Source organism: Leptodactylus fuscus, chromosome 3, assembly GCF_031893055.1.
Source record: "Leptodactylus fuscus isolate aLepFus1 chromosome 3, aLepFus1.hap2, whole genome shotgun sequence".
NCBI lineage: Eukaryota > Metazoa > Chordata > Amphibia > Anura > Leptodactylidae > Leptodactylus > Leptodactylus fuscus.
Window position 1 is genome coordinate 84,675,226 of NC_134267.1, and position 12,951 is coordinate 84,688,176.

The following is a 12,951-nucleotide window of genomic DNA, read 5'->3' on the forward strand; positions in this document are numbered from 1 at the left end:
ATCTGTAATACTGTAACGGCAGATATCCGGGTCTTTAAGCATGGTAGCCACTCAGGAGTTGAGTGGCTGCCATAGTGGCTTGCCCTCCACTATATTATACAGCAGAGAACCGTCAGCAATGCCTGTGATCGGGGGCCACTGTTAGCATGGGCATTAAATCTTTATGTTCCTCAGTCAAATGTGACTACGGCATCAACTTACTGGCAGCATTTGCATGCTATAATTTTCATGAAGATCAATGTTCCCCAGATTGAGATCAAGGGGCGGCAATATGTTACTATGACAATTAGGAGCTTATGGAAGGCATCCTGTAATAGAACTCTATGGATTTTACAATAGTGCATTGGCATTACAGTGTATTGCAGTAGTGAACAGATCCCCGAACACAAAAGAGCTGTTTTTTCACTGTTTCGTCTCCCCCCAAAATGTCAGACATTCCCTAATACTATATAAATAAAAATTACATCTGGATCCACAAAAAAAAAAAAAAAAAAAAAAAAAGCAACCTTATGGTGCCCTATGTACAGAAATGGCAGAATGGTGACTCCAAGAATTATTTTTTTCAAAGTTTATATTTTTTTAAGTTGTTAAAATGTAACAAAAAACAAAATAAAATGTGATACCTCTGTGATTGTAGCAACCCTCAGAGAGCAGGTGACCTGTCATTTCTGCTGCAAAGTGAATGCTGTCAAAATAAAACCCCATAAAAAATTAGCAAAAATGCAGTTTTTCTTTAGTTCCACACCATTCTGACTGTTTTTTCCAACTTCCCAGTACATCTTTTGAAATAATAAAATGAACCATTGCTCCACTATGGGAGGAGGAGAATGAAAACAAAAATCCTGTGTAGTATAATTATAATAATTATATAATATTATATAATTCTCCACTCATTGTGTTGTTGCCCCCACAGTATATTGCCCCCTCATTGTAGCTACCCGAGTATAACGTCCACCTTATTATGGTCCCCACAATATAATGGCTCCACCTTGTCTCCTTCACTGGAAAATGCAGAAACAAAAAAAATATATAATATTCACCTTGTCCAATTCCTGTACAGGTCACTCCAGTCTCTAATAACAGTAACTCAGGAGAAGTAAATGAGATGTAGTGACCTCACTACATCACCCAAGACTGCTTCCAAGTTGCCAGAGCAGTGACAGGGGCTGAATGGTGAAACAGGGAGTACTTAAAGGGATCCTATCTTTCACACACTATTTTTTCTAGGTACCACGTCGGAATAGCCTTAAGAAAGGCTATTCTTCCCCTACCTTTCGTTGTCTTCTCTGTGCCGCCGTTCGCCTACAATCCTGATTGTTGTCGGTAAGCAAATTAGCTCTCTTGCAGTACTGGGGGCGGTCCTCAGCGCTCAAACAGCACTGGGGTGTCCCCAATGCTGTGAGAGAATTCTCTCCAGCGCCGCCTCCACCTTCATCAGGAGCGTCCTCTTCAGCCTCTTCTTCCGGCGGTGGCTTGTAACTTCTATCTTCGTCAGGACACAGTATTGTAAGCGGCCATTTTCTGCTCTGCCCAAGGCCTATAAGTTACAAGCCACCGCCGGAAGAAGAGGCTGAAGAGGGCACGGAGTGTAAAAGAACGCACCCGATGCCCATTTAAATAAATGACAGGTGTCACGGACACAGTTAGTGTCCGCTCCTAATGTCCGTGAGAGATTTTGAGCGGACACTACCTGTCGGACACCGACGGTAGTGTGAACGCCCCCTAAGCGAAGTGTAATAAATTGATAAGGTGATAAATTTGTAATTTGTGAGACAGTTTTGTAAAAAGGTGCAACCATAATAAATTTGGTACTAAGAATAAATAGTTGCAAAAATGATTTTAAAAAATTTCCACAATTTAGGCGCAAATGGAGAAATGAATGGCCCATGTACTATTCACTTTTGTCCTCCAGGTAATAGAACATAAGATTATTCTAGCAGATTGCTGCACACATATGTTTGGTGCACTATGGAGATAACCATCTGGTATATCCAGTAGGACTACAGTATAAAGGATCATAGTAAACTTAGGAAAGATATCTCCACGTACTATTTAGATGGAACTGCAAAGATCAGGGGTTAAATGTTTGAATACATTTCTGAAGAATAGTGGGTGACCTATGAATAACTACGTGAATCTGGTTTAGACAGCCCACATACATTGTAGAGACCTTTCACATTACCAGCGAAATGTAGACTTAATGTGTGGGTTGCAGTGTTAAATCATTGTTTTTTTCACGCTTCATATTGCTAGCACAAGTAACACTACAGGAAATGCACATAAGTTACCCGGTGTAAAGCTATTTTCTGTTATTCTACTGCCATTTCTGCAAACCACTAAATAAGAGCAAAAGCTAGCAGTGGGTACAAGTCTGCACAGGAGCAAAATTATTTGTCTTGAATTGTTTTTTTCTCTGGGTGATGAAAGAGTGTACTTGCTAGATATTTGAAATGGCAGACATATTCAATATATAACATATTCTGTGTACCAAAGTAGTATATGTGCATATTCATTTTTACAAAATGTATTGTTGTGTTTAATTTAATTTAATTTAAAGGCACTGTGTCAGAATCCCTGTTCCATAGTCTCTGGTGCAAATCAGTCAGAAATTGGCAGACAAAAGTGCTGCAAGATCAATTTTTTCATCCAGCTCTTTCAGCTAACAAAATAAACTATCAAAAACAGTAATGGCATCCAACAGACACCTGATGGACTCAGTTATAGCTCTGTTTGTATTCAGCATAGGATGGATGCATTATTTTCTGACTTATCAGAACAACGAATAACGAAATACAGATATGAACGTAGTCTACAGTATACTTTACATTCTGATACGTATAACCTAAAATACAAAAAAGTTGGGACCTTGTGTAAAAGAAAACAACAAGAAAAGAAGGCTATGGAAGGCTCATATAACCATATTTTATTCACAATATAACAGAACACATATCAAGAATGGAAAGTTGGACATTTATCCATTTTATTTGGAAAAAAATAAACTCAGTTAGAAATCAATGGCATCAACAAATTTTAAAAAGTTGAGACGGAGTTAACAAAAGGAAGGAAAAGTAAGGGAGCGTTCACACTTGCGCCCCTGTCTGCCCTTTGGGTTTCCATCCTAATCCCCAGGAAAAATGCATAGGGGGAAGGCTTGCTAGCGGTCAATTAAAAAACCCTTTCATTTGAATGGGTTTTTAAAACAAACCATCGGTGTCCGTATGCAGCCCCTCCGGCGTGAAACTATTTTTTTGCACGGACACGAAGTTGGACATGCAGGACTTTGTGTCCGTGCAAAAAAAAAAACAAAAAAAAACGGTTTCACCGTGGAAAGGCTGCATACAGACACTGGCGGTTTGCTTTAAAAATTCATTCAAATGAATGGGTTTTTAAACTGACCGCTGGCAAATCTTCCCCTATGCAGTTTCTTTGGGGATTAGGATGGGAACCCAAAGGGCGGACAGCAGTGCAAGTGTGAACACCGCATAAATTGAAAAACAGCTGGGATACAGTGGGATACAGAGATAGATAAATATAATTATATATACATATACCACAAATAGGCAGCATTCAGTGAGTTTCAAAAATAAAAATATTGGATTTATTTCACATTTGCAACGTTTCAGCTCCTCATTCAATAGCCTTTCTCAAGCAAATAACAGTTGAATGTGCAATAGCAATTTTGTGAGATAATACTCATTTTCTTCCAGAATATGATTGCAATCACAAAATCTTTGGTATTATTATCTTCATTTAATTTGTCTTCAATGGAAAACTACAAAAAGAATTGTCAAAAAGCCAAATTGGATATAATTCCACACCAGACATAAAAAAGGGGTGGTCAAAAGTATTGACACTGTTTGAAAAATCATGTGATGCTTCTCTAATTTGTATAATTAACAGCACCTGTTACTTACCTGAGGCACCTAACAGGTGGTGGCAATAACTAAATCACACTTGCAGCCAGTTGAAATGGATTAAAGTTGAGTCAACCTCTGTTCTGTGCTCTTGTGTGTACCACACTGAGCATGGAGAAAAGAAAGAAGACCAAAGAACTGTCTGAGGACTTGAGAAGCAAAATTGTGAGGAAGCATGAGCAATCTCAAGGCTACAAGTCCATCTCCAAAGACCTGAATGTTCCTCTGTCTACCATGTGCAGTGTCATCAAGAAGTTTAAAGCCCATGGCATTGTGATTATGAGATTTCAACGCAAGATTGTGCGGATGGTGGATAAAGAACCTCTACTAACATCCAAATAGGTTCAAGCTGCCCTGCAGTCCGAGGGTACAACAGTGTCAACCCGTATTATCCGTCGGCGTCTGAATGAAAAGGGACTGTATGGTAGGATACCCAGGAAGACCCCACTTCTTACTCAGAGACATAAAAAAGCCAGGCTGGAGTTTGCCAAAACTTACCTGAAAAAGACAAAAACATTTTGAAAGAATGTTGTCTGGTCAGATGAGACAAAACTAGAGCTTTTTGGGAAAAGGCATCAACATAGAGTTTACAGGAAAAAAAAGAGGCCTTCAAAGAAAAGAACACGTTCCCTACAGTCAAACATGGCGGAGGTTCCCTGATGTTTTGGGGTTGCTTTGCTACCTCTGGCACTGGACTGCTTGACCGTGTGCATGGCATTATGAAGTCTGAAGACTACCAACAAATTTTGCAGCATAATGTAGGGTCCAGTGTGAGAAAGCTGGGTCTCCCTCAGAGGTCATGGGTCTTCCAGCAGGACAATGACCCAAAACACACTTCAAAAAGCACTAGAAAATGGTTTGAGAGAAAGCACTGGAGACTTCTAAAGTGGCCAGCAATGAGTCCAGACCTGAATCCCATAGAACACCTGTGGAGAGATCTCCTGATGGCAGTTTGGAGAAGGCCCCCTTCACATCTCAGGGACCTGGAGCAGTTTGCCAAAGAAGAATGGTCTAAAATTCCAGCAGAGCATTGTAAGAAACTCATTGATGGTTACCGGAAGCGGTTGTTCGCAGTTATTTTGCCTAAAGGATGTGCTACCAAGTATTAGACTGAGGGTGCCAATACTTTTGTCCGGCCCATTTTTGGAGTTTTGTGTAAAATAATCAATGATTTGACTTTTTTTTTCATTCTCTTTTGTGTTTTTTTCATTGCAAGCAAAATAAATGAAGATATTAATACCAAAGAGTTTGTGCTTGCAATCATTTTCTGGAAGAAACTGAGTATTATCTGACAGAATTGCAGGGGTGCCAATACTTTTGGCCAACACTGTATATATATATATATATATATATATATGATCAATTACAATCATCAAAAGACTAACAAATAGTGTAAACATATTTCATAGCTTATACAATATGGTGTACAAATCAATATCTAATACACTCTAATGTGCTCAAAAGTTTATACAATGTAAATTTCATTGTCTCATTTAGTGAAGACTGTACATAAAGTACAATCGATAACTTATTACACATTAATACAGGTGAAATCCATTATTATAATACTCACACCAGGAATTGTTCTCCACCCCTTCCATGCTCATATCAGCGCTCCAATATGTCAAATGTGCATGACTATAATTGGGTATAACATGGTATCCAGGATACTGAAGGCAAACATAGACGCCACAGTCGTACAGACTCTCGCTTATAACAAGTGTGGTCACACACAATGACCAGCAAGTAAACACTAACGTTATGCACCATCTTAGAGTAGACTGAGTGACCTCATTCTAGTAAATCAATATGCTCATGTCATGGTCCCACACTGAAAACCCCTCCCAGGATATGCAACACCAGGACCACAGGAGTCACCACTCGATTGTGATGACAATATGCTACCACTAGTCAAAATAACGAATCTCAAACCGACCCTAGATTAACTTTCATACCTGAGTATCTGGTTCTTATCTGTGTTTTTTATTAAATAGAGTTCAAACTAACTAATACATTCAAAAACTGTATGTTCTCTCTTGAACCTTTAACCTTCCTATACAGTATATTCAAAAACACATGGAACTCAATCAGACCTTGTTCATCTCTCTACCAAAAGAGGGAGACATCCATATTCCTCCACTACCTCAACACCTTTGAGAAGTGGTGAGACACATAGTTGAGATCCTCCTCCATGACAGGCACAAATATATTGGCATATGTCAACACCATATTATCACCTATTGCTGTGCCATGCTGTTCAAGAATAAATTGATCATCAAACAAAAAAAAATTGTTGGTGAGTAAATTAAGACCTTTACAAAATCAAATAAATCCTCCTCATATTCTGAGTGAGATATTTTTTTTTTTTTACTGCGTACAACTATTTTGATTGATGGACGTATATAAGGACACTGCATCGAAATATGCTAATATAATAGAATCAACTTCTACAAGGGATGAATTCTGAAGACAAGTAAAAAAAAAAAAATCAATAGTATCTTTAAAGGGGTTGCCCAGGATAAATTCATATTGTATGGACAAGATCCCTATGCCTCCCCCTCCAACTTTAAAATGCACATGTTTTAACAATACTGCTATGTTTTACTGTAATATATGTAGGTTATGTGACAATTTTTGACGTTCAGCTGACATTGACAGATCTCGGTCTAGTAGATATATGCACCCCGGAAGGTCACAGGAAAGAAGCCCAGCCCCCAGCCCCATTGTACTTATCTGTTCCTCCTGTCAATATCTGCATCCTGGGATGTCCTTGCTGGAAGGCCGCCTGTTCGTTGCATGTGCCAGATGTCCACACATGCGCAGTACAGTTAGTGGTTGACACACATAACAAAAAGAAGGTGCTGGCTACGATTATGTGCCAGGTCCGCATCTGCAATGAAGAAAAGATAAGTGTAATGAGGTTGGGGGGAGGTCAGAGAGGAGATGCCAGCGGCCCACACCTCCATGCAGTGGGTAGTGGTGAATCCTGCCGACACATAGGGCTGTATAACATGGACTGCGTATACGCAATCCATATTATACTGTGCAGGGACCACTGTGGAGCATATTGTACTGTGCCAGGGCTACCGTGGAGCATATTATACTGTTTATGTATGTATGTGTATATATTTACCAAATGCCAAAAAAAAATAATCAAGAATTCATTGTTGTCCTGAAGCTTTCTCTATGTGACTGTATTGATGATACATGGAAGTGATTACAATATTACCGCCAAGGGAGGAGGGTATAGAGCAAGTGGAGTTTAAAGATGGTTGATGAGGGTGTAGTGGACAGGCTAGCTAGGGGAGGGGGTAATGAGTTAGAAAGGGAGGGGGAGTGAGTGAGAAAGGGAGGCAGAGGGAGTCAGCTCTGAGTGATGACCAAGGAGTCATGGGAGTTGTAGGAGAATACAGAACAGGAAGATTCCGATGTAAACAAATGCAGAGGATGCCAGGAGCTCACAGAGAACTCAGAAATCACTCAAAACACTGCTAAAGGTATTTGGGTGCACTTATTAACCTATTAATGGCACTAATAGACCTTTTTTTAAAATTTTTTTTTTTTTTGCTCGGAAAACCCCTTTATTATAAGATCTGCTTGAGATTGCAAAATTCCTCAATGTCTTATCTAAAAATGTAGTAATATTTGAAAATATTGAGCCTATCCAAGTCACCATAGGCTTACCAGGTGATTTAAATGTGTGTGTATTTTAGCAAAACATTTTTAACTGGTGTAATCATATTTTCTATCCACAAAACTTTATAGAAATCATAAATTATACACCTAATCAAAGCTCGATTCAACAATGACTTAATGTGTTTTGCAATAGAAATTGAAATAGAAATAGAAATGTAATCCATTTATATACTTGTGTGCCTTCCAGTTTTCCATTTGATATCAACCAAGTAACGCAACATGCCCCTGACAACAACAGTTCCACCCTAATCCATAGACTTTATGGTGATGCTGTTATCACAGCTAGCTCCCCCGAGGCGGTGATTTCTCAAGTTGTCACATTAGGAAGTTGTATAAATCCAGAATTATCATTTGACAGCAAACTGTTAATATCCTCTCTCACTGCATTAAAAAGAGTTTTGTAGGCATGGATTGAATGTTTTAAAGTGGTATGTTTGTGCTGTTAATAGATTAATAAGGTTCCCCAAATAACTTTATCAGTGATTTGAGTGTTTTCTGGGTTCTCCGAGAGCTCCTAGGATGTTCATTTGTTTACATCTGATACTTCCTGTTCAGGGCTTATACTATAAATCCTGTGAAACTGTACTTTGAGCTGCAATCCATCCATCTGTGTAGTAAGAATCAATTGCTAAATATTAATCCATACCTCCCAAGTTTTAAAGGACAGTAAGACAGACAAAATGCACAGCGCATTATTCAAATTTAGCTCCACCCACTTCTGCATTGACCCACGCCCATTCTCATCCATTTTTTGATGTGCTCCCACACGCTATAATACTACTACAGTCACACGAATATTATATATGCCCCCAGATTATAATGTTCTCCTCCAACTGCCCCATAGTATTAAGTCCCTGTCCTGGTGCCCTCCGTTTAAACTGGCATAAAATAAAGAGGGACATGAAACTGGGGCAGCTGGAGGGGGGACATTAAACAGTGGAGGTAGTTGGAGGGGGACGTGAAACTGGGGGCAACTAGAGGCGGACAGATCACCCTCCAGCTACTTCCACGGTTTAATGTCCTCCTCCAGTGACCCCCATTGTTTAATTTCTCTCTCCAGTTGTCCCCATATTAATGTTCCTCTTAATTCCCCCCAGTTTAATTGCCCCCTTCATCTGCCCTAATTCAATATCCCCCTTCATCTGCACCAGTCTAATATCCCCCTTTGTCTGCCCTCACTTTAATGTCCCTCCTTTGTCTGCCCTCAGTTTAATGTCCCCCTTTGTCTGCTCCCAGTTTAATGTCCACCCCTTTGTCTGCCCACCAGTTTAATATCCCCCCTCCATCTTTGCCTCCAGTTTCATGTCCCCCCTTCATCTCTGCCCACAGTTTTTTCATATCCCCTCTCCATCTCTGCCCCCAGTTTCATGTCCCCCCTCCATCTCTGCCCCAGTATAATGTTCCCCCTCCATCTCTGCCCCCAGTTTCATGTCTCTCCTCCATCTCTTCCCCCAGTATAATGTTCCTCCTCCATCTCTGCCCCAAGTTTCATGTTCCCCCTCAATTTGCCATCAAAGTTTAACATAAAAACACTGATACTCTCCTTTCTTCGATCCCCTGTTATTCTGTCTGCAGTCTCAGACTGTTCTGGGAAGCTGTGGGTCATTACATCGCGCCCGAAGCTGGAGCACAGCGGTGAAGTGGGAGCTGTGCAGACAGCTCCTGCTTCATTCAACACTTCATTCAACACTGCATTCAACTCATCCAGGCGTAGATGAATTGAAACCAGGATATAGCTCCTGCCAATCAGGACTGCGGGACATGACCCTGATTCCGGGAATGTCCCGCAGAATCTGGGACGGTTGGGACATATGTTAATCTATAGGGGACTATCTATCTATCTATCTATTAGAGATGAGCGAGTAGTACTCGATCGAGTAGGTATTCGATTGAATACTACGGTATTCAAAATACTCATACTCGCTGTACCACTCGCTGTTCGAATGTAAAAGTTCGATGCAGAACCAGCATTGATTGGCCGAATGCTATACAGTCTGCCAATCAACGCTGGTTCTTCTCCTACCTTTAGAAGTCTTCTCCGTGCAGCTTCCCTGCGGTGTCTTCCGGCTCTGAATTCACTCTGCCAGGCATCGGGCCTGGGCAGAGCCAACTGCGCATGTCCGCTTGTAGTGCAGGCATGCGCAGTCGGCTCTGCCCAGGCCCGATGCCTGGCAGAGTGAATGAAGAGCCGGAAGATGCCACGGGGACATTGCAAGGAGAAGACTGCTTGGAGGATCCAGCCCGACCCTCACTCGTGGACTTGGTAAGTATAACTTGATGGAATGTTGCTTACCCCTGAAATGAGCATTTTCCCCCATAGACTATAATAGGGTTCAATATTCGATTCGAGTAGTCGAATATTGAGGGGCTACTCAAAATGAATATTGAACCTCGAACATTTTACTGTTTGCTCATCTCTCCTATCTATCTATCTATCTATCTATCTATCTATCTATCTATCTATCTATCTATCTATAATAATACAAAAATGAAGGGCACTCCGCACACAGCATAAGGGCATATGAAACCCCTAAAGGCCAATACTGATGTAATTAAAAACACCTAATATGTATGTGTTATGGTTGAGTTACAAGAGCAAACGCCAGCAAAACGCACAGACTAGTTGAAACCAGCAATTAGAAGAAACAAGCCATTCAAAACCAGTACAGCATGGCAAGCCAGAGACAGACCCCCAAACACCTTCACCAGCACTAGCCAAGGCAAGATGGGTTTTGCAGAATTTGGGGCGTCCTTATTGTCTCCACAAGTAACTATACAGTCACGTGGTTGCAGACACCAATCACCGGATTCAGCCGAAAAGATCTGGGACGTTCCAGCTGGCGAGCAGTTTCAGTTTGGGAAGATACTGGATCTACAGGATCGGACCAAGCTGTGAGGATACCGGAGTACTGGGAACAGGTTTTGCTGGGGTTTTTTCATCTCCCCTGGCCTATATTTAAAAACATTTTTGCCTGGAAGCATATTTAAGTTTCTTAGAATGTCCACACTCATGTGCGATGACAAATTCCTTCTATGTGATAGATTATCCAGTGAAATTTTTGCTTTGGGTCTAGCTACCTTGTAATCTGTAGGGAATAGTTATTCCCATATTATTACCACACTGTTGCTGTGTAATAACTATATTGACGACGATAAGGCTGTCACTAACAATTTTACTGCTTACTTTTGTTCTATATTTTTAGAACACGGCTTTCAGAATTGTAAATGGTATGGGGATGACATTACTGTTAGTTGTAAGGATGCCGCCAGTGATTTTGGAGGCTGATGTTATGGGATGTGATATTAAAATCAAACAAAGCATTGGGTCCAGATGAAATCCTCCCCAAGGTACTTAAAAAAACATCAATTACTGCTCCTCTGATTTTTGTAGCACTGGAAGGTGGCCAGGGTTGCTGGTTTGTAGGTGATCAATCTTTTTCAGGAAGTCAAGCTACAGCTCTGCAGCTTCCAGTTCTCTGTTAACCTTCATGTGGATGGGTTCAATGTTTCCAAATGTATGTTAATGCACTTGGGAAGAAGGAAGCCTCTGAGTATCATATTGGCTGTTCTGTGTTACCCAAGACATCAGAAGAGAAGGATCTAATGGTCCTAATATCAGACTGCCTTAACCTCTTAAAGACACATCCTAAAAAGTACCTTAAAGGGGTTTGGCCACTTTCATACCAATATTGAGGGTCAAATGTTATTGTTTGTATAATAAAAAGATTTACAATTTTCCAATATACTTTCTGTATCAATTCCTCAAGCTTTTCTACATTTCTGCTTGCTGTCATTCACTCTGTTTTAGTGGATAAAAGTCTGACCACTGACGTATATAAAAGGGCCATGGTCAGAATTTGATCCAAAAGAGATAAGCAGAATGAATGACAGCAAGCTGAGATCTAGAAAACCGTGAGGAATTGATATAGAAAGTATATTGGAAAACTGATTTTGCGTTGCCACTGCGGTTTTGCTTATTTGCTGTAGCCCGCTATGTGAGGCTTTAGCCTTAGGGTGAGTTCATACTGAGTATACGGCAGCTTATTCTGAACGTAAAACACGTTCAGAATCAGCGGCGTATAAAGCAGTTCCCATTCATTTCTATGGGAGCCGGCATACGAGCGATCCCCATAGAAATGAATGGGCTGCTTTTTTCACTACGAGCACTCCCATTGAAATGAGTGGGATGTGCTCGCGTGTACGACTAGCTCTGCTCATGCCGAGCCGTACACGCGAGCACTTCCCATTTACTTCAATGGGAGTGCTCGTAGTGAAAGAAGCAGCCCATTAATTTCTATGGGGATCGCTCGTATGCCGGCTCCCATAGAAATGAATGGGAACTGCTTTATACGCCGCTGATTCTGAACGTGTTTTACGTTCAGAATAAGCTGCCGTATACTCAGTGTGAACTCACCCTTAAAATGGTTTTCCAGGCTAAATAATTGATGGTCTACCTTTAGTATAGGTCATCAATAAAAGTTTGGCAGGGGTCTGACACCCAGGACCCCAGCCAATTACCAGTGTTAAGAAGGTACATTTGTACAGCGGCTAGGCTTGTACTTGCCAGTGAATGGGACTAAGCTACGTTCAGGCCATGTGACCAATAACGTGATATTACATAAAATGTGAAGAGGAAGTTTTACTCAGGGTGCACCATTGCCACTTCAAACAGGTGATACATGGGGTCCTGGGTGTCATATCATTGCCAATCTTTATTTGATGACCTACCCAAAAGATAGATCATCAAATAGAAAGTACCAGAAAACCATTTGAATAAAGTGGGATTATTGATTGTGAATGTGCAATTTTTCAAGGAATATTCGTCTGTTTCATAAATACATTTATAAGTCTCGCAAATACCAACTGCTAACTACTACATATGTAAAGCAGAATATATATTATTTTCTTGTGAGTCACATATTTCCATTATCTATATATAGATCTGAACAGTGTGCACTAAACCTCCAAAAGCCACCAATTGTTCATGTTCCTTTAACTTTGAGATGAATGGTTGTGCTAACACTTGGTTATGAAGATCCTGCTGAGAGCATCAACACCCACTGTACATACACCAAGATCCTAGCATTTATGCTGTTCCTTTTAGCTTTTACCATGTATTTCAGCAAGTATTTCAGGATAACCTATAATTGTATGTTCTTTACTCTGACTACACAACTCTTGACTAACAAGTCTTACGGCCTGTAGTACAAAAAAAAGGACATTTAGTTAAAATAGTAACAATCGAAATGTATTTCAATATATCTGGATGATATATAGGAATTGTTGCAAGAGTATTATAAACTAAAATTGATGTGCAGAGTAGTAATGTGAAGCAGCTGAG